The sequence below is a fragment of the Eschrichtius robustus genome, chromosome 20 (assembly GCF_028021215.1).
Source record: "Eschrichtius robustus isolate mEscRob2 chromosome 20, mEscRob2.pri, whole genome shotgun sequence".
NCBI lineage: Eukaryota > Metazoa > Chordata > Mammalia > Artiodactyla > Eschrichtiidae > Eschrichtius > Eschrichtius robustus.
In genome coordinates, this window is record NC_090843.1 from 63,022,040 (window position 1) to 63,045,092 (window position 23,053).

Here is a 23,053-nt window from a genome sequence, read left to right on the forward strand (position 1 = left end):
GTTCTTTCTTTGGTTTGACTTGTTTGCGTTTTAAACCACCACTATGCAAAACAGTGTATTTTAAACAAGCATATCCAGCTTAAAAAAATAAAATAAAATAAAATTTCAGTATTCAGTAAACTTGGTATGTGGAATCAGAATATATCAAAAAATTAATTAGCACATTATTTTTAATGCATCTTCCCCTCCCTATTATGTATTATTTTAAACATCAAAGTGATTCTCTAAAATAGTTTTTTTCCCCCCTCCTGGTCATTGTGGGGTGCCCCAGCCTTGTGGCTTTCTCATAAGATACTGTGGTGGAAAAGTCTTGGCTAAAACGTAAAGAAAGTCATTTTCATCACCAGAACACCCAAGAGGAGTTGGCACGGTTTTAAAACTGGAATTCAAGTTACCAGCAGGAAAACAGCTTGGCTGAGTGGATGCGTGAGTTGGTAGTCTGTAAAACATGAGCGTTTTCATTCGGTAATGCCTAAAATCATTGTTTTTTACAATGTGTTATCAGCTTTTTGGAGAAGAATCAATCTATTGCAAATAAAGTTAATTTTCTGTTACAGTTTTAAACATCAAAGCAGTCCTACAGTGAGGTTCAAACAGCCCTGCTCCTCTGTCCCTCCTGTAAACCATGATTCCATCTCTTCCAAGTGGCTCCTACCCTTTGCTGCCCTCCCATATTCCCTGGCTAAGAGAATGATCATGGTTTCACAATGAACATGTTTTTAATGAAAATTGGAATAAAAAGCAGTACAAGGAAAATGGATTTATGTGGCTATTTTGGGGTCTAGGTTTCAAAATATTTTTTAAACTATTACTTTTATGTAATTATAAATCTGGGTCATAAGATTAAGCCAGGAAAACATTCTAGTTTTCAGGCTCCTTTTAAAAATTGAAGAACTGCACTTATCCTTGGGATATTAACTGCTGTCTTCTGTTTCAATTACACAAATTTTAAATAGAGGCTCCAGACAAAAGTGTGGAGACTCAGAAAACAACAAGAAACTAATAAGCATCAAATGGTTCAGAAATCCCCAAATATTATAAAAGATAATACAGAATGGCCTTGAGTTGGAGCTGCCTGCCTCCCGCTCTCACCACCACCAGAAAGAAAAAGGTGGTTCAAGAATTCATCACGGGGAAAAACCCTTCAGTTGTAGCAAAGAAATATCTGGAGGAAATAAATGATTTACATTTAGGCAGAAATTTGTGGAAGCTGAACATAAACCAAGGTTTTAGAAATTTTAGAAGTTTAAATGAGCTTAGATGGCTGTGTTAGTTCGCAGTCTGTAGGAAGTACGTTTGCTGCAGGGGGTGAGTTGGGTTCTGTCGGTTTTTTTTTTTTTTTTTTTAAATTTACTTATTTATTTATTTATTTTTGGCTGTGTTGGGTCTTCGTTTCTGTGCGAGGGCTTTCTCTAGTTGTGGTGAGCGGGGGCCACTCTTCATCGCGGTGCGCGGGCCTCTCACTATCATGGCCTCTCTTGTTGGGAGCACAGGCTCCAGACGCGCAGGCTCAGCAGTTGTGGCTCACGGGCCCAGTCGCTCCGCGGCATGTGGGATCCTCCCAGACCAGGGCTCGAACCCGTGTCCCCTGCATTGGCAGGCAGATTCTCAACCACTGCACCACCAGGGAAGCCCGGGTTCTGTCGGTTTTAAACTGGTGGGGTTCTTTCTGTGCTGACAAGTGGCAGTGCCTGTCGCTTCCGTTCGTTGCCTCCGTAGGCTGGTTTCCTCGCCTGGCCCACCTCTCACGCACACAGCCGTCCTGCTCCTCTTCTGGAACGCTCGCACACCCCCTGCAGCAGCGTTGGGCGTGGCGTCCGCCCTTTGTCAGTGCTGTTGGACGCATGAATAACTTCCTCATCTTACTGTATTCATCACATTGCTTCCTCCCACTTGCCTTGGACTGTGATTTCACTGGGAAGCCTTGTAATACTTAAAAAATCTCAATGATTTCCACCGCTGTCGAATTTCATGGTTATTATGGTATCAATTAGCTTCTTAAATTACAGTATTTTCTAAATAACGTTGGAAATATTTTAGTTCTAGTGTTGTTAAGCAGTCTCATAAAATTAAAATAGGGGAACGTGAGGCGGTTTTCATTAGCGCTTTTCTTTAGTGTAAGCAGAACGAAGAGCACGAGGCCACAAGAATTTGCCTGAGTTTTTGAACAGCAGATAAAGAAAGAAATAGTCCTTGGCAAAAAGGAAGCGCTTCCTGCTTTTTTTTATCCGCGCCCCGCAGCATGTAGGATCTTAGTTCCCCGACCAGGCATCGAACCTACGCCCCCTGCATTGGAAGCACAGAGTCTTAACCACTGGGCCGCCAAGGAAGGAAGTCCCTTCCTGCCTTTTTAAGGGAGCTGGTGTTCAACTGAAAGAATGCAGATGTGTGGTTGGTGTGCACGAACGTTCTCCAGCTTCTGATAGAGTTCTATAGGGAGAAAATGTCCTTCCGTCACGTTTATAAAAGGATTCAAATAACAGTTCACATTTTTTTAATATTTCTCTTAGCTGTTATTCATTTAGTTCTGAGTATTTCTTCTTCGTACCCTGCTTCTGTGATCTCTCTGTGTGAAAGTAGGAAAAATAAAGCGTTGGAAAACAGTTCTTACATTTCTTTTAAGGAGGGAAAATGAGGTTTAGCTTCTGATTTATGAAGTCCTGACTAATGCATAAAGAGACTCATGTATATGTAAGAAACCACTAACATGACAATATAAAAAGGAATTACACCCATGTTTTGTAAACCATATGCATGCTTCATTTAAAGCCATAGGGCAGCTTGAAAGCGGGAACGCCTTCCAAGGATGAACGCAATCCATAAAATTCAGCGACTGGAAGATACAATGTTATAGATGGCTTTGACCGATCACATCTTGTAAGACGGGAGACCAAAAGGAAGAGGCTGGATAAATTCAAGTAGAATGAACTAACAAGTTGAAAGATAAGAATTATCAGAAAATTATCATCACAACTCTTGGCTATTTGACATAACAGATATTGTTGTAATAAGCTGTATTGGGGATTATTTTACTTACGTTACACATACATGAATTTTTTTAATAAAGGTCAAGAGTGTATGTCAGTAAGTGCATTTCTACAGGATGAATTTTAACAGTGATTCCATTTTATGGATGTGCCACAACTTTCTCAGCCAATCCTCTATGGTTGCAACTTTTTGCTTCTACAAGTAATGCCACACGCACCTCTGTTTTTAAAGGACAAAATACTGGAAGCGAAATTGCTGAGAGAAAGGCTACCAGCCAAAGCATATATGAAAATGATTTAATGCTGGAATGTATGATCTTAGCAGAATAATTAATTTCTAATATTCATACAGTGCTTTAGAGTTTACAGAGCATATTTACATAAATTATTATTTAAGCCATACAACCCTGTGGGGTAGGTGGCATTATTTCCATTTCTATTTGTAAAACGTTTTGTTTTGCCATTGAATTATTCTTTTTAAAAGCAACATTTAAAGATTATGATGAAAATAAAGTGCTTATTGCACATCAGTGAGAAACTATAAGTAAGTAAAAATAACAGTAACATTTTTAATTTTATGTCCCCTTGTGCCAGGCACTGTTTTGTGTGTGAGAGTCACAGCAGAGAAAAAGCAGAAATCCCTGCCCTCGTATCTTGTATCCCAGCACCCAAATAGATCCACCGCTTACCATTGTGATTTATGTTATTACTGTACAGACTTTTTTCACACACATACCTTCATATTAATTTCTCACAGTAATGATATATATATAATATGTATATTTTCTATATATTTTTTTCTTTTAAGTAGTATGTTATGAATGTCTTTCCATGTCGATATTTGCTATATAGCATGATTTTAAGAGTCGTATATAGATATACCATGATTTGTTTAATCGGTTTCTCCTTATTTGACATTTTAGGGGTTTTCAATTTTTGCCCAAATAAATAATGCTGAGCCGAAATTCTTGTAGCTGAATCTTTGACCATGTCCACAACTATTTCTTTAGGTAGATTCCTGAAATTGTGCCACTGTATTAAAAGGTATATAGTTTTCAAAATAAAAAGTTAAAATTAAAAAAGATATGTATTTTAAGTACAGCTTAGTTTCTTCCCTGAAGGTCTTTTTTTGTTTGTTTGTTCCAAATCAGCTTATGCTTCCACTTGGCAGCGTGTGAGAGCTCATCACCGACGCTGCACATTAGAAAATCTATGCTGGCCTTATAGGTGACCTTAGACGTGTCCTTTTAATTTTATTTATTTAGTTAGTTATTTATTTGTCTGTGTTGGGTCTTCGTTTCTGTGCTAGGGCTTTCTCTAGTTGTGGTGAGCGGGGGCCACTCTTCATCGCGGTGCGCGGGCCTCTCACTATCGCGGCCTCTCTTGTTGCGGAGCGCAGGCTCAGTAGTTGTGGCTCACAGGCCCAGTTGCTCCGTGGCATGTGGGATCTTCCCAGACCAGGGCTCGAACCCGTGTCCCCTGCATTAGCAGGCAGACTCTCAACCACTGAGCCACCAGGGAAGCCCCAGACGTGTCCTTTTAATTCAAAGTGGTTTGATTCCTCAGGAGGTAGAGTGGTTTTTTATTTGCGGAGACTGTTTAAATGCTTATTTGCCATTTCTGTTTGCCCATTTTGCTGTCCGATGCTTGCCTTTGCTTAAGAAGTCTCGAAGTACATAGATTGGATTAACTTTTTCTCATGTAAGGTCGGAATATTTTCTGCAGTTTTTGGGGGTTTTTTTTGAAGTGCAGATGTTTCATATGTTTATGCAGTCAGATCTTTTAATTTTTAATACAGGGTTTCTTAGTCTTGGCACTTTTGACTGTTTGGGCTGGAAAACTTTGTCCTATGCATCCTGGGGTATTTCCCATGGTCCCTGGTCTTTGCCCACTGGATGCTGTTAGCACCAACCCCCTAGTTGTGACACCTGAAAATGTCTTCAGACGTTGCCCAATGTTGCTTGGGGACTACAGTCCCTTGGTTGAGAGCCACGGCTTTGATGATTTCTACTTTTGGTTTCACTCTAGATCCTGGCTATAGCTCCTGCCTCGGGCAGTCTCTGGCTCACCTTTCTTCTTACGTAACTGCCCACTGATGGCTGTGGTGACCACGTGGCCTGGTTTATGCTGGTGTTCCTCGTGTAATTATTAAAAACGCCCCTTTTAACTCAGTTTAGACAACAAATCCTATGTCTCTCTCTTCATAGCCCACCTACGCCTTCCATCTTTCACTATAAATGTGGTGTGGTAAAAGCAGCTTTGTATCAAATGATTTGGGCTTGGGTTCTGGCTTTTCTACTTCCAAGTGCACTGATTGGACCCAGGTCACCTGGGTTGCCTCACCGTCACCCTCTCTGTAGTTACGTGTTGGATCTACTGTCAGGCTAATTGTGGTGCTGTGTGTGCGCCTGCAAATAAGACCAAGAATGTTTTCCTCCGTTATTACTCTGCTGTCGGTAGATCGTTCAAGAAGTTTGGTGACTTGTTTTGTGTTGGATCTCTTTAGTTTTTATAATATCCCTGGCATACTGAATACTGCAGTTGCCGTTTACTCTCAGGGTAACTGGCTCTATTGATGGGCAGCCTGATGATTCAAAATGTCTTCCTCCTATTGAGCCAAAGTCGGTCTCCTTATCCCTCCAAACTACGGGTCATTGTTCTCCTGTCTGTGACAGTTCAGTGTCCCTTCTTCCTTGTGACCGTGCTCCCAGTCTGTCACTTCCTAACTGTGGTCAATAGGCTCTTGTGGTGTTGCAGTAAAATTATTCATCTGTAGCTCATCCCTAGGGAACGCTTTACTCCTTGAGACCAGTGATTATGATTTACTGATCTTGTCTAACCATCACCTCTTCCCACAGCATATAGCTGGCCAGGAGGGTGAAATTCCAAAGGAAGTCATATTGGGAAAAAAAGGAATATTTATGGGGGAAGCGAGGGAGAGTAGCAAGAAATCCATAATAACAGTAGTCGCAGCTGACACTTATTTCACACTTAACCAGATGCCAAGTAAGGTTCTAAGCATTTTACAAGTATTAGCTTGCTTGTTTAAATCTAGGTTCATGGGATTTCAAAAAATGGCTCTTTTGAAAGATGAAATAAATGATGAATGAATTCATACCCTAGACTTAGCTCGAAGAAGAACTATTGATGTTCTCAGAGACTTTATTTTGGAGAAGGTTACGAGAAAGGCACAAAACGTAAGTAGAGTTTCAGATCTGAGAGGTAGGTTATAATTAGAGAGGTAAAGGAGATAAGGTCATGTTATCTTTGGGATCTAGTGTATCAGAATGTTGAAGAATTTTTATGAAAGGAAATGAAAGAGATCAAGAGGTGTGAATAAAATAGGGTCAAGAAGAGACCTGTTTTTTGTTTGATACTGACAATACTTGAGAGACTTTTCATGGCTGAAGTAAGGTAAAAAGGAAGAGCTTTGGATGAAGAGCTCTGAATTATAGGGTGGGTAGGGCAAAAGAAAATTTACATCCTCTTAAACTCTGAGAGGAGAGACAGATAAAGATTTTCCTGTTTTCCCAGTGAATATGAGATTAATATCTAAAGCATCTTTCTCTGTTTTCCCTTTCTCTGATGTTTTTTTTGTTTTGGCTCTGCAGTCTGCCTTGAGCAATAGGAGTTGACTTTCATCTTCCATGTTGAACAGAAGTGGTTAGGAAACTCGGTGTTGTATTCTGGGAGAGGAAGGCTGATGTCAGCGAACACTGGCAATGTGATGTATAGAACATATCGTGTGTGTAAGAAAAATCAATATGAGAAACGTATTTTTCTTCTGAATGTTGTGATTTGTTTGACTTTGATGTTTTAACTGGTGGGCAACTTGCGTTCACTCCGAGGCTTCTGAAGTCCGCAACTTGTGGCTTATTCAGATGACTCAGATTAGCTACTGCGCTAGATCAGTTTTGCAGTCTTTGAATAGCATGTGGGAAAAAGTCTCCAACTAAATATGTTTTTTATATAAGGCAAATGATGAGCATTACTGAGCAACGTCAGAAAGAAAATGCGTTTTCAATGCAGAGTCTCTTTTCCTGCATTGATACAACCCCAAATAGTTCCTAAATTACATTTGATTCTCTACTCCAGCATGATCCATCTAAGTAGAGTGAGTTTGGCATGGGAATTCATAACTGCATAACTCTAGGTGAAGTTTGGCCAGCAAATGTAGAGATGACGATAATTTGAACATATATTCATAGACAGTATTTTATAATTTACATGCCACCTTAACTGGCCATTATTTTATTTGCTTCTTACAAGAACTCTGAAGTGGCATCATCGCAGTGCTGTAGAAGAAAAAACTTGATCACACATCTGAACCTGGTCAAATTGAGAGCAGAATTTGTGGGCCGTGGGCCCCCAGTTCACTGCTTCTTCCCCTCACTTGAAATGTGTTAGTCCGGGCACCACTCGGAATAGGGCTGTTCCCACTGAATGAGTCACCTTCCCCCAGGTGACCGGCATCCTTGCTGCAGAGCCCTGGAGGTGAAGGAACCGTCGTGGGCCGGCAATGTCTCTGTCTCTAGTGAGACAGGGAGGATTTGAAGCACTACGCCCTGTAGAAGCCAAGTGCTCCATTAATGTTAGCTGTTATTATTGTTACTGATATAAAAGTGTGGTCTGTTTCTGGCCCACTTTCAGAATCTGGTTACCATCCAGTTATCTCCAGTTAGGGTCATAATATAGAGAATGGGATATTTTCCTCAGTGTACTAAGAGCCTTGGGTTAGCCTTGCAAACTAATATATGCGTGTGCGTGAATATGCGTATATATTTATTTCAAGCGTGTAATACCTCCAACGTGGTATTGGAATATGTGGTGACTTGGGCTCAGCAGGCATTATTCGTCCTCTGCCACTTCATAGCCATGTGGAGTTGTGTAGTCAGTGCTGGTAAATCTAAGAAATACTGGTGGAAAAGGTTGATAAATCACAAAAGCAGATATTTAATTGAGACATAATGGAAATAATGGAAGTGATACTAATGTAGGTTTTTGGAGTTGTGGTTCTTGGCTTGTGTCTCTGGGTAGCGGGTTGTGATTCACTGTGATGTGGGAGGTTTAGAAACTTGCTTCCTGCCTGGATGGCTCCCTGTCTTCTCAACCCAGCAGGAGTCAGGCTGAGTTTTTCCCAAATTATCTTTCTTTTCTTTTCTTTTTTTTTTTTTTCCCCAAGTCTTCAGTTATGTTTTGCCTTTCCTGGTAGCTTGTTCATCTGAATCCCTTCAGCTTGTTTGTTCTCTGCTCTGAACCAGCCTCCCTGCCCCGCTGTTTTCTAGGTTAGGTTGACTCTTGGTTGACTGATGACACTGATGTCAAACTTGACCCTGTGGACCGACCCTGGGAAGCCATCTCATACTCACTCTCTTTGCCTTAGTCGCTGCTTTTAGGGTTTAACACATGAAAAATTTCAATGTTTTAGTATTTTTACTTTAAAATCGGAGTCATTTGATGACTCTGAATTCCATACTGAACTTCCAGACACTTGAAAGGAATAGGAATAGGAATCAGGGTGTCGGCGATGGACAATGGAACAGATCTGTTAGACCTATGCTCTTGAATCCAGACCGACTTTTGAGGATCCTTTGTTTGTTGCTATTTCTAACCAGTAAAGGAGCTCCATGCTGCTTTAGGCAAGGCATTAGACCTTTAACATGTGTACGTAAGTGATTAAGTAAATCCTAAACTTGACATTTTCACGGCCACCCAGTCCTGTCGTATCGATTTTCCAAGAAGTTTTAGAAAATATTGTTTGGCAAGAAGGGGAAATTACTTACCTGTGTGATTAATCTTAAGGAAAATTTCACTCTGGCATTTCCTTCAGATCCTATGCCAGATTTCTCTTGGAAGCAATGATCACAGGGGGAACAAAGAAATTCTAAAGGATTTGAATGATGGAATGTAAAGATAGGATGAAACAAAAGAGAAAATTTGGTAGTTAATAAGATTTATGTATACTTGTAATAGAGAGTGTCCTTATACCTGAAAATCTACTGTGTAACCTTACAATACTAAGAAAATACGCAGTTTTAGCTTTTATTCCAACGGAGATTTCTTTAATCCTAGAAGATATTTACCTGCTAGCTTATAAAAAAGAAAACTACGGCTGAAATAAAAGTCTAGTGTATTATCCTAACATTTTCATTAATATATCTGAGTAAAATGACGTTATTCTGATACCGCTTTTAGCAAAAATATGGTTGATGATCTAGAAAATTGCTACTGTTCATATTGCTGTTATTAGGAGAACTAATACGAAGGATTAAACGGTGCTGTGTATAATTTCCTTAAACAGCTTGCTGAAGATACGAGACTAAAGATTTCTCTCCTAAAGTTAATGCTGTCAACTCCTAATTTAAAATAATGGGGATTAAACAAGACGTGGGATGTTAAGAATTTTAAAATATCTTAAGACCAGATTCTCAGTTCTTATCAGAATATTCAGGGATTTTGTAAATTAGGGTATTAGTAAAGGACACTTTTGACTGAGCCTGGATTCCCTCCTTGATTTTCACTTGCTCTTGAGTAAATGACAGAATGGCAATATAGCTTATTTAAATAAGCATGCGGTTAACCTGGAACAATTAGACAGTCCCCTGATTCAAAGTCTAACATGTTTTTGCATAAGAAGAAAAATCGTTCTTAAGTTTTTCAGCAGAGAGATATTTAGCCATCCCCAAATACCTCTGGCTTAATAAGTAAAGTCAGGTCGCATTAAAAAGTGACGCTTTCCGTAAGTACTTGGTGAACAATCAGGCTTCAGGACTTTGCTTTAATGCCTTTGAAAGTCAGGAAAATGTGACTGAGCTGGTTTTCACTCGCGCAGAATTTTGTTTGTTCTGCTGAGTTCAAGTCAAAATCGCCGAGGCTGGGGGGTGGGGGGGAGGCTGTCGGAGTCTCCCCGGTGTCCCCCACCTGTTGGAGAGAGGCTCCGATTTGCCCGTGACCAAAAAGCAGGGTGCTGTTAGGTAGTAGGAAATGCTAGTACCCGGTGGTCGTCTCTTCCTGAAAGTCATTTTCGGGAAGGACCCTCGCATGTTCATCAGCTCCTTTTGCCAGTGATCAAAAGGTCAGTCCCTGCTCTGAAGTAGCTCCTAGTCTGGTAGGGAAGACAGTTGTGTAAATAAGTACAGTGGAATAATAAAGCGCACTAGTATAGGGGAAGAATACAGGCAGTGCCGTAGGTGTACAGGGAAGGGGCCGGGAGTGGTCATTGCCCCGTCTGGAGGGCAGGAGAGCTTCCCCAAGAAGGGACCAGAGCCTCCCAAGGTCAGGTGGGCGTTTACCAGCTAGATGCGTGTGACAGGGGAACTTTCCAGGCAGAGAGAAGGTCATGAGTAGAGACCCGGAGACTGAGGCCCTGGGTGGGGCTGTGCTGTGAGATTCGGCCGAAGAACCCAGCAGGGGTGGGGCAGCGCGGCCAGCCTGCCATGCTCAAGCATCCGGACTACCCTGTAGGTGCTGGGCAGCCATGGTGGGTGGCCATAAAGCCATCACACCTGTAACGGCTCTCGAGCGCTTTAAGGGTGGAGAAGGCACTGACTTTGACCCACGGACGCTGCGTGGTCCGTTTCCTCTCCAGCCCCACCTCCTTCCACATCCCCATCTTAGATCGTGGCGTCTGCCGGCATCATAGCTGAAGTGTCATTCATTCAGCAGACGCTTCCTACAGGCCTGTGTCGTGCCAGGCACTGTGCTCGGTGCTGGCAGCAGGAAGGTTGCTCCTCTGTTGGAGTTTAAGTGGAAAAGCAAAAGGTGGGCGATAATTATTTTAACAAGAAAACACCAGGCAGGGACGAGGACATGATGAACATAGAAGCAGGCAGTGCAGCAGCGTCAGGTCCCCACCTGCATCACCTGGGCAGCGTGCCTTCATGGTGCTTTTCACGATTGTAAGGATGCATTTGGGTGATTGATTGATTGTAAGCTCAGCGCGGGCAGTGACCTTGTCTATTTCTCCGGCGCAAGGGAGCTGCTCAGCGAGGCCGGGAAGGCTGAGGGTCGAGCCCAGGCTCGCTGGCCAGGCTGCTGGTGGAGGTTCGGTATCTGCCACCCATGAGCCCTGTGACTCAGGCGGTTGACCTAACCTGTCTCAGCAGAGGAGGTCGTTGAGAAAGTAAATGACGCAGTTAGTTCTTAGAGAAGGGCCTGGTACTTAGAAGGCAGGCAGGCAATGTTAATTATTATGACTTCTTATTAACAGGAATTTATTGAATGAGGAAAGGCGATGGGGAGATTTTCTTTCTATAAAAATTGATTCAGCTCTTCTGTGACGCCAGGCTTGAGGACAGACCGGTTCAGGTAACAAGTAGAGCTCACAAGAGCTTGAAGCGGCGTTGCTAGGAGAGATGCCAAGTTAGGGGACTTGATCGTTCATTTGATGTCCTAGTGCGGAAGAGAAAGGTGTGTACACACCTGGTAGATTTCTGACATGGGGGAGTGGGTGGACAGAGTGCCGTCCACCCACCGTGCCCGGGTGGGGAACGCAGAAGGAGGAGCAGGTCTGGGCAAAGAAATAATAATGCAGTCTGGATTTGGTGGCTGCGGGGGGTGGGGGGTGAGGGCGGGTAATGTTTGCCGCGCTTTTGGCGTCTCCAGGTGGAGATGGGTAGGGCCAGCATCCGAGCAGGAGACAGAGAGGATGAGAATGTGGAGAGCTGGTACCAGAAAACTGGCGATGGGCATCCAGGTGAGAGTGAATGGGGGCTGGGGGCAGAGAGCAGCCTGGACTTGAGGACAGTAGAGAGGCTGCACCCTGTGGGCTGGGACTGGTGTGTACATTTTGGGTGTTTTCTGTGATGGGAAAATAGAGAGCTTGGACAAACAGGGGGAAGTTATGTCGGAGGCGTGTGGATGGATCGACTCAGAATAAAACCCCAAGTCCCCCCTCTGGGTGCTGCTCTCCTCCCTCTGGCAGCCTTGCTCATCCAGCTCCAGCCACGCGGCTTCCTTGCCCTCACCCCAGCCCGTCAGTAACGCTCCTGGCCAGAGTCCGGGGGTCCTCGTGCCCACTGCCTCCTCACAGGTGTCCACGTGGCTTCACTCCAACTTCCGCTCAGGTGGCTCCCGCCCTGAGCCAAGGGCAGGCCCGCACTCTGCACTCCTGTCCCTCTCCTCTGACGTGTTTTTTGGTTCGTTGTCTGCTTCCCTCACTAGAATGTCGGCACCATGAGAAAAGAGCCTTGGTTTTATCTATTGCTCTTCCCCCAGGGCCTAGAAAACAGTCCGACACATAGTAGGAGCTCAGCATGTGAAGGAGTCAGTGATGAATGTTGCTTATCGTTTGGTGGGAGAAATGGGCGTCAGTCAAAAAATGACACAGATAAATGTAAAATCACAACTGTGGTGAGTGGTTGAGGCGTTCAGGGCACACAAAGGGGACGCCTAACCCGTCTGTGAGGAGGACAGTCAGTGGGTTGATGCCGGAGAAGCAAACTGGAAACCTGCGCTTGGCCTCGTCGCTCACCCCGGTCTTCCTGTGGATTGCGTCTTGGGGTGAGGAGGGACTTACCTGGGGGCACATCCAGCTGTGCACCCCCCAACCCCTTAGGCTGCCTAGTTCCTGGGACTATAATTGTGTTTGTAGGAAACAGTCTTGCTGGAAAGTGATTATAGACAAGCCTCAGAAGTGAGATTTTTTTTTTTTTTAAACCTTTTCCGTGATCACAGGGAATTCATCTCAGTTACCCACAGTGATTTTTTCCACTTTCAGAGACAAATGCTTTGGAGTCTCTTCCTTCCATGTTTTACTTGCCATTTGAGGGCTGTGTGGTGGCCTTGATGAACTCGAGGGTGAGTGCCCTGACGAGGGGGCAGCTGCTGTGCTCAGCCCAGATCAATGCAGAACCCGTGCAGCTGGAACCTCCGGTTTTTCAATACAAGCTAGACACTTGGGTTTTCCTGTGAAATTTCCTGAGTTTTCAGTGTGAAATGTTGGCTCAATTTTTTGAAACCCTGTGTATTCCAAACAAAACCTGTCAGTGGATTGAATTTTCCTTGAGGACTCCACCCCCAAGTCTAGCCTTTGAAATAGGACACACAATTTATATATTATCATTTACCAAAGTATTTTTAAGAAGAAGAAGAAAGGATAGAAAAATCTTTCTTCTGAAACAGAATTCTTCACAACTAAACGGTGGAATGCACTTTTCTCCCCTTATTTTCATCATGCCAAGAAAAGTGAAGCACAAAATATCTCAGTAAGTTAGATAGAATCAAGCCGGTGAATCTCAGGTTGGAGATTAAGCGGCTGCCTTTCTTGGACACGTGTGTCTTCGCAAGCTGTACCACAGAAGAGCTCATTATTTCCAAATTTTAAAAAGGGGGTATGGTACTGTTGTAGCATCCAAAAGGGAAAGTCAAGGAGGGTCAACTGAAAATTGCTTCAAGAAACACCTGGAAATTTCAAATGTGTTTACAATTATTTTTCCACTCAGGGCGATGGCATTACATTTCAGAAAGTGACATTAATTGTAATGGAGTAACACAGCTCTCTGTGAAATTTAAGTCCGTTGAGTATCAGCACCTTCAAAGACAATAAAAATTCCAGCCTGCATTTATCTATCCCCCTGTGAGGAATTACTACAATGGATATTGTATCATTCCATGTGAAATTCTTTGCCTTAATCATCTCTCATTTATTTGCAGTTGTCTGAGGTCAGTTTTCCACTTTGCAGTTGTCAAACAGCTGTCAAATTAAAAGACCAGATCCTGTGTTAATTTACATTTCATGCCATTCCATAGTAGTACATTTCTTGGCTTAAATATTTAAATAGTTATCCACATGTCTTAATCATCCTTTCCCTCATTAGCCCATTTTCTCCCCCACAAATGTCCACATACAAATTAAGTATGATACTCTAGATATCTCTATTATTTTCTAAGCATAGCTTTAAACGATTTTCGTGAACTTTTAACAAAATCACTTGAATTAACCAATTAATCCACCGTTGCTTTTGCAAGAAGAGAAAGTCAAATCAATGTAAACATGTCATTCTCACTTTCACTGTCATGCTTGTTTGCATCCTTACTTTTATCATTTCTGTCAGATTGAAGCCTAAATAGTAACTGGATGTAGAATTCTTAATTTGCTTTCTAAATGTCTGCATAGGAGAGTGTAACAGTAAAAAATTCAGCGTTCATTTTTAAAGTTCATTGATCAAAGACATGTTTCTGGATATGCCACTGATGTTTTACTACAAAGTGTCTCAAGCTGCCAGCAAGTGACATTAACACTGTAATCCTCTGTAAAGAGGTGTTAAAAGATAAACTGAGGCATCTTAAATTTTTCAAGAGTTTCTTCGAGCAAAAATCGATCCAGCCTGGGCAGCTCCAAACCAGAAGTGGTTAGGGGTGCTCCCGTGACAGGAGCCAAGGAAAAGGCTTTTCCTAGAGAGGAGGCTGGCGAAGCCAGGAGATGATTTGATTGGCTGTAGCTTGAGCCTTATTTGGGAACTTGGTTGGCTGTTTGTGTTTGGCTCTCCTTAGGTTTTGACTTCTTCACCTCGAGATATTTACAGGCTTAGGTTTTGTTTTGCATACGCAGGCTGCTGAGACATTGGGGACATCTCAGTCTAAAGGGCTCCTTGTTTATTGAATTTGACAGAGGTTCACTCTAGGTGTTTGAGGCATATGTCAGAGTTAAGTAATTCAATCAAAGAATTACAGTCATAAGCATATATAATTCATAGTTATTCGATAGAAAACACTTTAAGTGGATATTCTTAAGTATGGCCATTAGCGATTAGTATGTGGTAGCACAAAAACATTCCCCTATGAAGTTATATTTAACCTTTTGCACTCAGGTCATTTTAATCAATATTTGTTTAGTATGTGTTTTCCATAAACTTGTATGTTAGGGCTTAATTTAACCTTTTCTGGATTTTGATGCATTCTGCCCTGATCTCATAGTTCCCTGTAGCTTTCTGTGACACCGTTTATTAGATTGCATTTTATGTTTTGCATATCTGAATGTGCACTAGCCTCTGAGCCCCTTTCTGGCTGCAAGGGCATATTTTGTTTATCTTAATTCCCGGCACCCGGCACTCATTGAATGGCTGTTGAATGAGAAAATGAGCCTGCAAGTGATAAGGTAGCTCAGTGGTCAAAGGGGCCTAAATCAGCATCGTTGCTCTGGGCCTTTGTTATTCTAACCTCGTCACAGCTGTTATTTAAAAAAATCACATTTTACAAGGTAAAGAGGAGGATAATCCTGTTGTTTGTACAAATTCTCTTGGAAACTTATTAGCCATCTTTGAAAGGATTAACATTAAGATTGTAATAAAACAAGTTGAATTAAAATTCAATAATACGAAGGGAGCAGATAGAATCAAGCTTAAGTTAATGACAATGTAAAAGTTATTTATAACAGCACAGTAGGTTTTTTCATACAGTACTAAATGAGAGTGTTTATTAATTTCATCTTTGTCATTTGAAGACTTTAAAAAATTATTCTTCATTAATTGGAATTGCAAAATGTGTGGACGTAATGAGCTATGTGTTCTCTGTGCTCACAACTAATATTAGCTGTTAGTGAGAACATATTCCAGTGATGCATTTCCTCACAGAAACTTCATTACCAGAGGAAAAAATTAGATAGGAGATACAGAAGCCCAGGCTCTTCACATACCCTGCTGTCTACTCACCAGCTCTGCTTGGATTTCTGTAAGATGCCGGAAAGGTAATGTCTAAAACTGAACTTCTCATCCTTCCCCGTAAACCTGCTCTGGCGGCCCATCTCAGTTGCTGTCAGTCAATCCAGTGTGATGGTTGTTCAGACCAGAGACTTTGGAGTCATCCACGACCCCTGGCTTTCTCTTAAACCCCAGATTCAGTCCATCAGGAAAGTATGCTGATTGGACACACACACACACACACACACACACACACACACACACACACACACACACACACACACACACTTAGCTGTAGAGGTTATGAGGAGTGGCAGGAGGATGGTTGGACCGTCACATCACCACCACTGGTGTGTTTTCCCTGGGTTATGAATAGCCTCTCACTGGGGTTGCTGCTTCTTCAGCCTATTCTCAACATGACATCCAGAGTGACGTTCTAAAACGTAAGTGAGATCACATCCCTCCTCTGCTCAGAACCCGCCAGGGACTCCCCAGACCCCTGGGAACATCCTGCCTCTCTCCCCACAAGTTCAGTTTCTTCACATTGGCCAACACGTTTTCTCATCTCACTCATCTTAGGTCTTGAGAAAAGGAAATCAGTCTTATGTTCATAATGTGTTAATTATAAGTATTTATTAGTCATTGTACTTTCTTGTTGGTTAATTGCCATGATTGTTCTGTCATGTCTTTTGTCTATTTTAGTCTGAAGACATTTTCTTTTCAAATGATATCTAAGAGCTTTATGTGTGTTTAATAATTTGTTGCAAATATTTTTCCGAACTTTTCCTTGACATTGCCCTTTATTTATGTTTATTTATGTTATTTTGGAGTATAGGGAAGGAAGCCTTACATTTTTTAAATACTCAAATCTGTTGTTTTATGAGGTTTCTCCCTTGGGAAGGGTAATTAGAAAGACCTTCTACCTTCTACCTATATTTGGATTCTTTACAAAAAAAATAGGTTATGAGGTGGTAATTTAACTTAATGTGGTCCTGAATTGTTAGCTTGTCATCCCAGGATTATTTTGAACTGCCACTCTTAAAATAGCTACCATTCTGTTATATTTGGATTATTTCTGTTTCACTAATCTGTTCATTCTGTTGTTTCTAGAACCACACCCTTTTAAGAAGTTGACCTCTGTAATGTACTTTGATGTCTGAGGTTGCATGTCTCCTGCAGTGCACTTCTTCTTCAAGACTTTTTTTGGTGCTTCTTAGTTTATTGTTTCAGGTGAAGTTGAGAATCTTTGTTTTGAAGTTCTTAAAAGAAAAAAACCCATTGGGTTGTCATTAGAACTACATTGTACCTGTGAATTTACTTGTGGAAAACAGACATCTTTGCACTATTCAGTCTTCTTATCCAAAAGCATTTCCTAGCTCCTAAAGACTATTTGCTAACTCTTGAGGGCAGGAAGGTGCAAATATAACAGGAGACAGCACTAGATAGACCAGCCAATCTGCAGATGAATCCCAGCTTCAGAAAGGTTAAAATATAGGGGAGAAAAGCACGTAGAAGAATCAAAGAAATACACTGATTTTTTTCTGGTTTGCTCACACTTTATATTCTTAGTAAATGTAATTTCTAAAATTTAGACCTTCTCCCTTTTTTGAATGTTCATTCCTAGGTTTTCTTAGCTCTTAGATTTTTAGTTTCTTTAATATCAGGTCCCATTTCTCACCTATTTTTCTGTTGTATCTGCCTGTACTCAGGCAGCTTTTTCTTTTTTCCCATACAAGTATGCTGTCATGTCTTCCTTTAGTTCTTCTTTTATGGTGTTGAGAGTAAAAAGCAAATGCTTTCCAAAGTTTACTTTTATTTTTACTAGTAGGATTTTTTCGAACATACGTTCTACTGCCTCTCGGTACTGTTGCCACTGTTTCTGTGGGAAAGTTTTGATGGTCCCACTGTTACTCCCCGTTTATTCACCACTCAACTCACAGAGGTCTCTCCAGCCACGGTATCTGCACTGGTGCAGGGTGTGCAGTATTTGCTTGAAACTACAGGCGTGGATGCTAATCCTCCTCTCTGCCCTTGTGCTTTGCCGCAATGGGTATGGGTCTCCCTTCCTCCGAACTCTGATATTTTTGGGCTCTTCATCTGCCCCGAGGTGATATCTCCTGGTCCCACTTCCTATATTTTGTGTAAGTTTGTAATTTATGCCTTTATTGAAGCAACTGGTTCAGGTATTCAACTTGTTTTCAACTATTTTGTCTTCCTCTGAGCGTCTATTGTATATACCAGTCACTAGGCAACGGAGTTCACAGTAAACTCCCCGATACCTGGGGAGTGAGGAGGCAGACAGTAATTCAATGATCACAGATTGTATTTGAAAAGTACAGGATTGCTTTCGTGAGCTCTGCAGATGAGAGGTGCCTGGTACTGTGTGAGTTTGTGAGAGGGATGGAAACGATGCCCAGGCTGAGGAAGATGAGTGAGAGTTTCCCAGGGAAGTGGGGGCGGGAAGAGCGTTCTAGGCAGAGTGGATAATTCGCGCACAGGCCCCGCCCCAGAAGGGAGCGTGGCTGAGGACAGCTGGGAGCGCTGTCACTGGAGAGAGGTGGGAAGGGGGCTGCTGAGTGCAGGGAGGCCGCGTGGCGGAGGGCAGAGGGCAGGCCACGGACGGTGTACGTGCCACGGCAAGGTTTTTAAGAGCATTTGGAAGCCATTGTCACGCTCTAGAATCTCTAGAGGGATCACCTGATCAGATTTGGTATTTAAGCCAGAGTGGATACGGCGAGAACCGTCAAGAGGCTTTGCCATTCTCTAGGGAAAAGCTGGTGGTGGCTTAGACCAGAGTGATGCCGGAGAGGGTGAGGTCGGAGAGATATTTAAGAGAGAAAATGAACAGCACCTACAGATTGATTCACACTTGAGGAAAGAGGGAGAGAAGCTGTCAAGGATGACTCCTCGGGTGTAACTTGTGAGATTAGGTGGATGGTGATACCGTTCACTCACAGAGGACCTAGGTTTCATGGAAGAATCATGAGTTCAGTTTTGGACATGTTGAGTTTGAGGTACCTTCATTATAGCCAAGGGGAAATGACAAGTGGACGGATGGATATATGGGTCTGGAAGTCAGGATAGAGGAACGTGTTGCAGATGGAAATTTGAGAGTCATCCCGGAGATGGTGGTTGTAGCTGTGGACATGAACGAGCCCGGCCCTGAGGATCTGCGCTGTTTCCTGGCACGAAGAGAGGGACGCCCTTGCCGAGGACACTGGGGAGACAGAGGGGGAGAAAAGCAGGGTACCAGGGGAGCAGAGGGCATAATGAAGAGGGAGGGAGTGGTCAGCGGTGTAGAAAGCTGCCGGAGGCCATGCGGGCCGAATCCTCCACCCCTAAGTGCTTGTGTCTCCTGGTTCCTAGTGAAATGGGTTATACTTTGAATAAATACGTATTCAAATATATATATTAAATATATATTTTTCTCTGCTTGCGGCCTGCAGGGCCTCCCGGTGAGTCACTGCAAATAACCGTAATCATAATGATGCTAATAATAGCATCACTTTACGTACATCATCTGATTTTATCTTCGTAGCAACACTGTAAGCTAGGTCTTGCTTTCCCCGTGGAACAGATGAGAAAATGGTTGCTCAGAGAAGTTAAGTGAGTTGCCTCCGGTTATTTGGCCAAATGGCAGAGCTGGAAGTCCTTCCAGTTTTATCTGACTCTGGAGCCCTTTCTCTCTTGACCCTGACTTACCCACCAGATTCCTAACCTTGCTTTGACCAAACATCAACACACAAGGCACCTGTTCGCAGATTCTTGCTGCCCTTTCACCAGCAGAGGATTTCTGGGTCTGACCTCCTCTGACGTTTTCTGCGTGTTGACCTTAAGCCTTGCCGTACCTCTCTCTGCTCTAGCTTCCCACTCCTCACCCCACAGTCGGAGATTTTCTAGGCGCAGGGCTGACTGCAGTCCTGGTCGGTGGCAGTGGCTGTGGGGCTGCTCTGAGGAAGAAAAATGCCCTTGACCAGCTGAGGGAAGCCCTGCCAAGCGGCAGGCGGTGCTGGGATGGCTGAGACCAGCCTCTCAGTCTTCACGAAAGCCAAGCGCTGGACACTCCACTGGCCAGGAGACCGCTGCTTCAGTAAACTGCGTTGAATTAAGATCTTTCCTAAGTATGCGTCTGCCAGAAACCAGCTAAATCCTCCCTGAATCCTAAGAAACCGAGGTAAGGCTTCCAGCGCTTGCCTTTGGGGGAGTCGCCTCTACACGGGGTCTGCCTGCTTCCACAAGGGCTTGAGAGCAGAAGCCAAGCCCATTCAGCCCCCGGAGAGGATGTGCAGTGGGACGGATGTGGAGAGAAGGCTGGGAGTGAGGACGATACCGCGGTACCTTGCGTTTCGAGGGTACCTCACAGTTTACAGAGCTGTTTCCTGAGCCAGGTCTTTGATCTTCCCCGCAGCTCCCTGACGTGCATGGAACAGGGGTCACCACGTGAGTACCACTCTACTGCTTGGGAAACTGAGGCTCAGAGGTAAAAAATCACCCTGCCTTGGGTGCCGGAGCTCAAACTCAGAATTCTAGTTTTTCTTCTGTCACGGAACCTATTGGTTCTTCTCCCGCTCATGCAGTAAACCTTTGATCTGGGGAAGCGACGACTTCTGAACTTTTCTTTACACTGAAGGCTCACAATTCATCATAATGAATATGGATCCCCAAATCATAAATCTCTTCTCAGCAGCCTTAAGTCAGTAATTTTCTTAAGACTATTTGAGTATAGAATGGATTCACATAGGTAATATTATCGATGCACGAGCTGTGAAAATTAAAACTTGTTGTAGAACTCAGGCTTTTTTCCTAGTGTGGATAAAGTAGCCCAGAGCATGATGGAAGCATACGAAACTAATTTGTCTGATTAAAAAGAAAATTTTTTACAAATCATAAAATTAGGAAGGCAGTTTATAATGAAAGGCATTCGATAGAGAATGTAAATGTTATTTCTGTGGTCTGTTTGGTGTTACATTTTAATGTAAATCATGTATCCCAAAGAAACTGTGAAATTGCGAAATAAGTCCGCTCTCCTCCGAGTCAGGCAACGTGAGATGGTGTGAGCAGGGCTTTCTGTGCGGGCAAAGCGTTCGCATGCTCACGGGGGTGAGGCGGGGCAGCCAGCCTGAGAACAACAGGTGCCTGCAGTGTATGTTCAGAGCCGTTTAAGTATCTTTAATCTGTCTGTTTTAAGTCAAACCATGTGATGTGTAGGCTTGGACCATTTTCCCTTCAGTATCAAGTGCTTTTCCCTTTTCTTCTCTTTTGGTGCCCGTGTATCAGTGGTACCGAGCTGTGAAATTAGGCTTGCTTAGTGTTACTGAAAAGCAGATACAGTATTTACAACAGTTACAGTCGATTGCCTGCGGTTGGTTTCACGTCTCTCTCTCCTGTCACTGTGACAGTGGATCTCTAAAGAATAAATCAGGTACCTGATTCTTTGTCTTCTGCTCAGTTCAGCTGTGAATAGGTTCGTTGTTGCATTAAATATTGCAGGGTGACCACTCTGTTAGACTCGGACAGCTATGTAGCCATAGAAAGAATCGCTTCATCTCTTGAACTTGGCACAAAATTTGTGAATTGGGGGGACAACCCCTTTAGAGAGACTAGTGTTTAGCGTTTATTATACGCCATTGGCATTCCTTCGAGGATTGAGAAGTGAGGGATAGTTTTAGTGAAGTGAGCCACATCCTAAGAATATTCCGCAAGCAGTTTCCCGTGGTGGTTTTCCCTAATTTCCATGAACATAGAATTAAGAAGTTAAGACTTCCATAGGACAATCCAGAGTTGATTATTTTTTCTCATTCTGTTCAGAACGTGAGCTTGGGTGCTGCCGCCAGTCCCGCTGTCCTTTGTTGGTGGACGTTTGCCCTCACGGTCTGTGTTGCACATGTAATTTGTTAATGGGCCTCTTGATAATTAAGATGGTGTATTCATTTCATAGCACCCGCTTGTTAGATGATTACTTGTGGGAATACGTACGGCGGTGGCTGGGGGGGAAGGCCTGTGGCGGTCTTGCCGTCAGCGGTCCGGTGCCGAGCGCCCTCTGTGCCCTGGGTGCCGCTCGGCTCCCCGGCTCCCCTCTCTCTGCTTTGGTTTCTTTATCTGTCAAAACATGGAGTCTCCTTTCCCACTCTTAGGAGGCTCCGGAGGGTTGGGTGTTTTCATTATGTGACTGTGGCCAGTGCTGGAGATTATTTGTTTAATGTTGAATCAGAACCAGTTTATAAGTTATACTTGAAACAAGTGTTCCTAATTTTAGAAATGTTCCTTTTCGTGTAGAATTATTTAAATCTCATTTTTTCTTCCTATTGCATTATCAGTTTTCACTCTGGTTTGAAATCCAATAGGAAGTGGCCAGTAAAAGCAGGTGACAAATTGATTTAGGAGATGCTGGTTGGGTTTCTTCCCCCTGAAATGTGAACAGTGAAACGCGAGCTTCATCTTTAGATGTATTTACCCAGGTTGTCACTGATGAATGCACATCAGTGAAATAACTACAGGGATGTCTTTATCCTGTCACCTCCAGTTGAGACGTTTCATGGAGGCCGTAGTTTTCAACACGCGCTGAAAATGGAAGGCGCCACTCCTACGGCTGATAGGAGGTGACAGCATGCCCTTCTTGTACCACATTGTCATCTTATTAATAAAAATGTAATAAAGTCCTGAAACCGTCGAGAATGGGATTTCAGGTGCTACTGGTAATTTTCGCAGTGTTCAAGTCATTCTTTGATGAATTAGCCTTGGACCAAAGAGGTTCGTTGAAAGAAAAACATTTGGGCTATTGAAAAATAAAGTTTTATTTCCATACCGAAAACCACACTGTAAAATTTTAAACATATTCAGAGGCCAGCGTTCAGAGCCAGAAGACAAAATGCAGCTCTCTGGGGAGGTAAACAAATTGGATCACGGATTACAAACGGGATGCCTGTGAGTTTAAAGAACTGAACCAGGGCTCCTGCTGGTGTTAGGAGTTGAGGCCTGTGTGTCTCCATCTTTATTGTACGGCCTCTGAGAAGACTTCACAGCGAATGTTCTGGGTAGTTGAAGGCATCCAGTTCACTTTCAGTCTTTAAAATACATGTCAGTACTTAAGTCGGGTAGACAGCAGCACTAATCATATTAAGCACAGTGTCTGAACTTGCAGCGAATGCATAATTAATGCATTGTTTTAAAGGACCTGATGTATTAGTCAAGGGCAAGAGCTCCACGCCCAGCGTGTCCTGTGGGCGAGGAGGAAAGCCGTTCCCGGGCCGCCTGCACCACCATAGCGAACTCGGCGCACGAAATCTATTTGGTTACACCTCTAATACGAGCGGAAGCCACCAGACAACCCCCATTAAAGTGCTTGCCACGGAGAACTCTCTCTGGGGTAGTAAATGCTAATTCAGTGTCAATTAGAAAAATGCTTCTAACAAAAAACACTGCGATTAA

The 23,053-nt window shown here is 43.1% G+C and overlaps 1 protein-coding gene across 1 annotated transcript in view; it reads left to right on the forward strand.

Moving 5' to 3' along the window:
* COX10 (cytochrome c oxidase assembly factor heme A:farnesyltransferase COX10) overlaps positions 1 to 23,053 on the forward strand; it is a 111,577-nt gene that overhangs the window by 23,020 nt on the left and 65,504 nt on the right.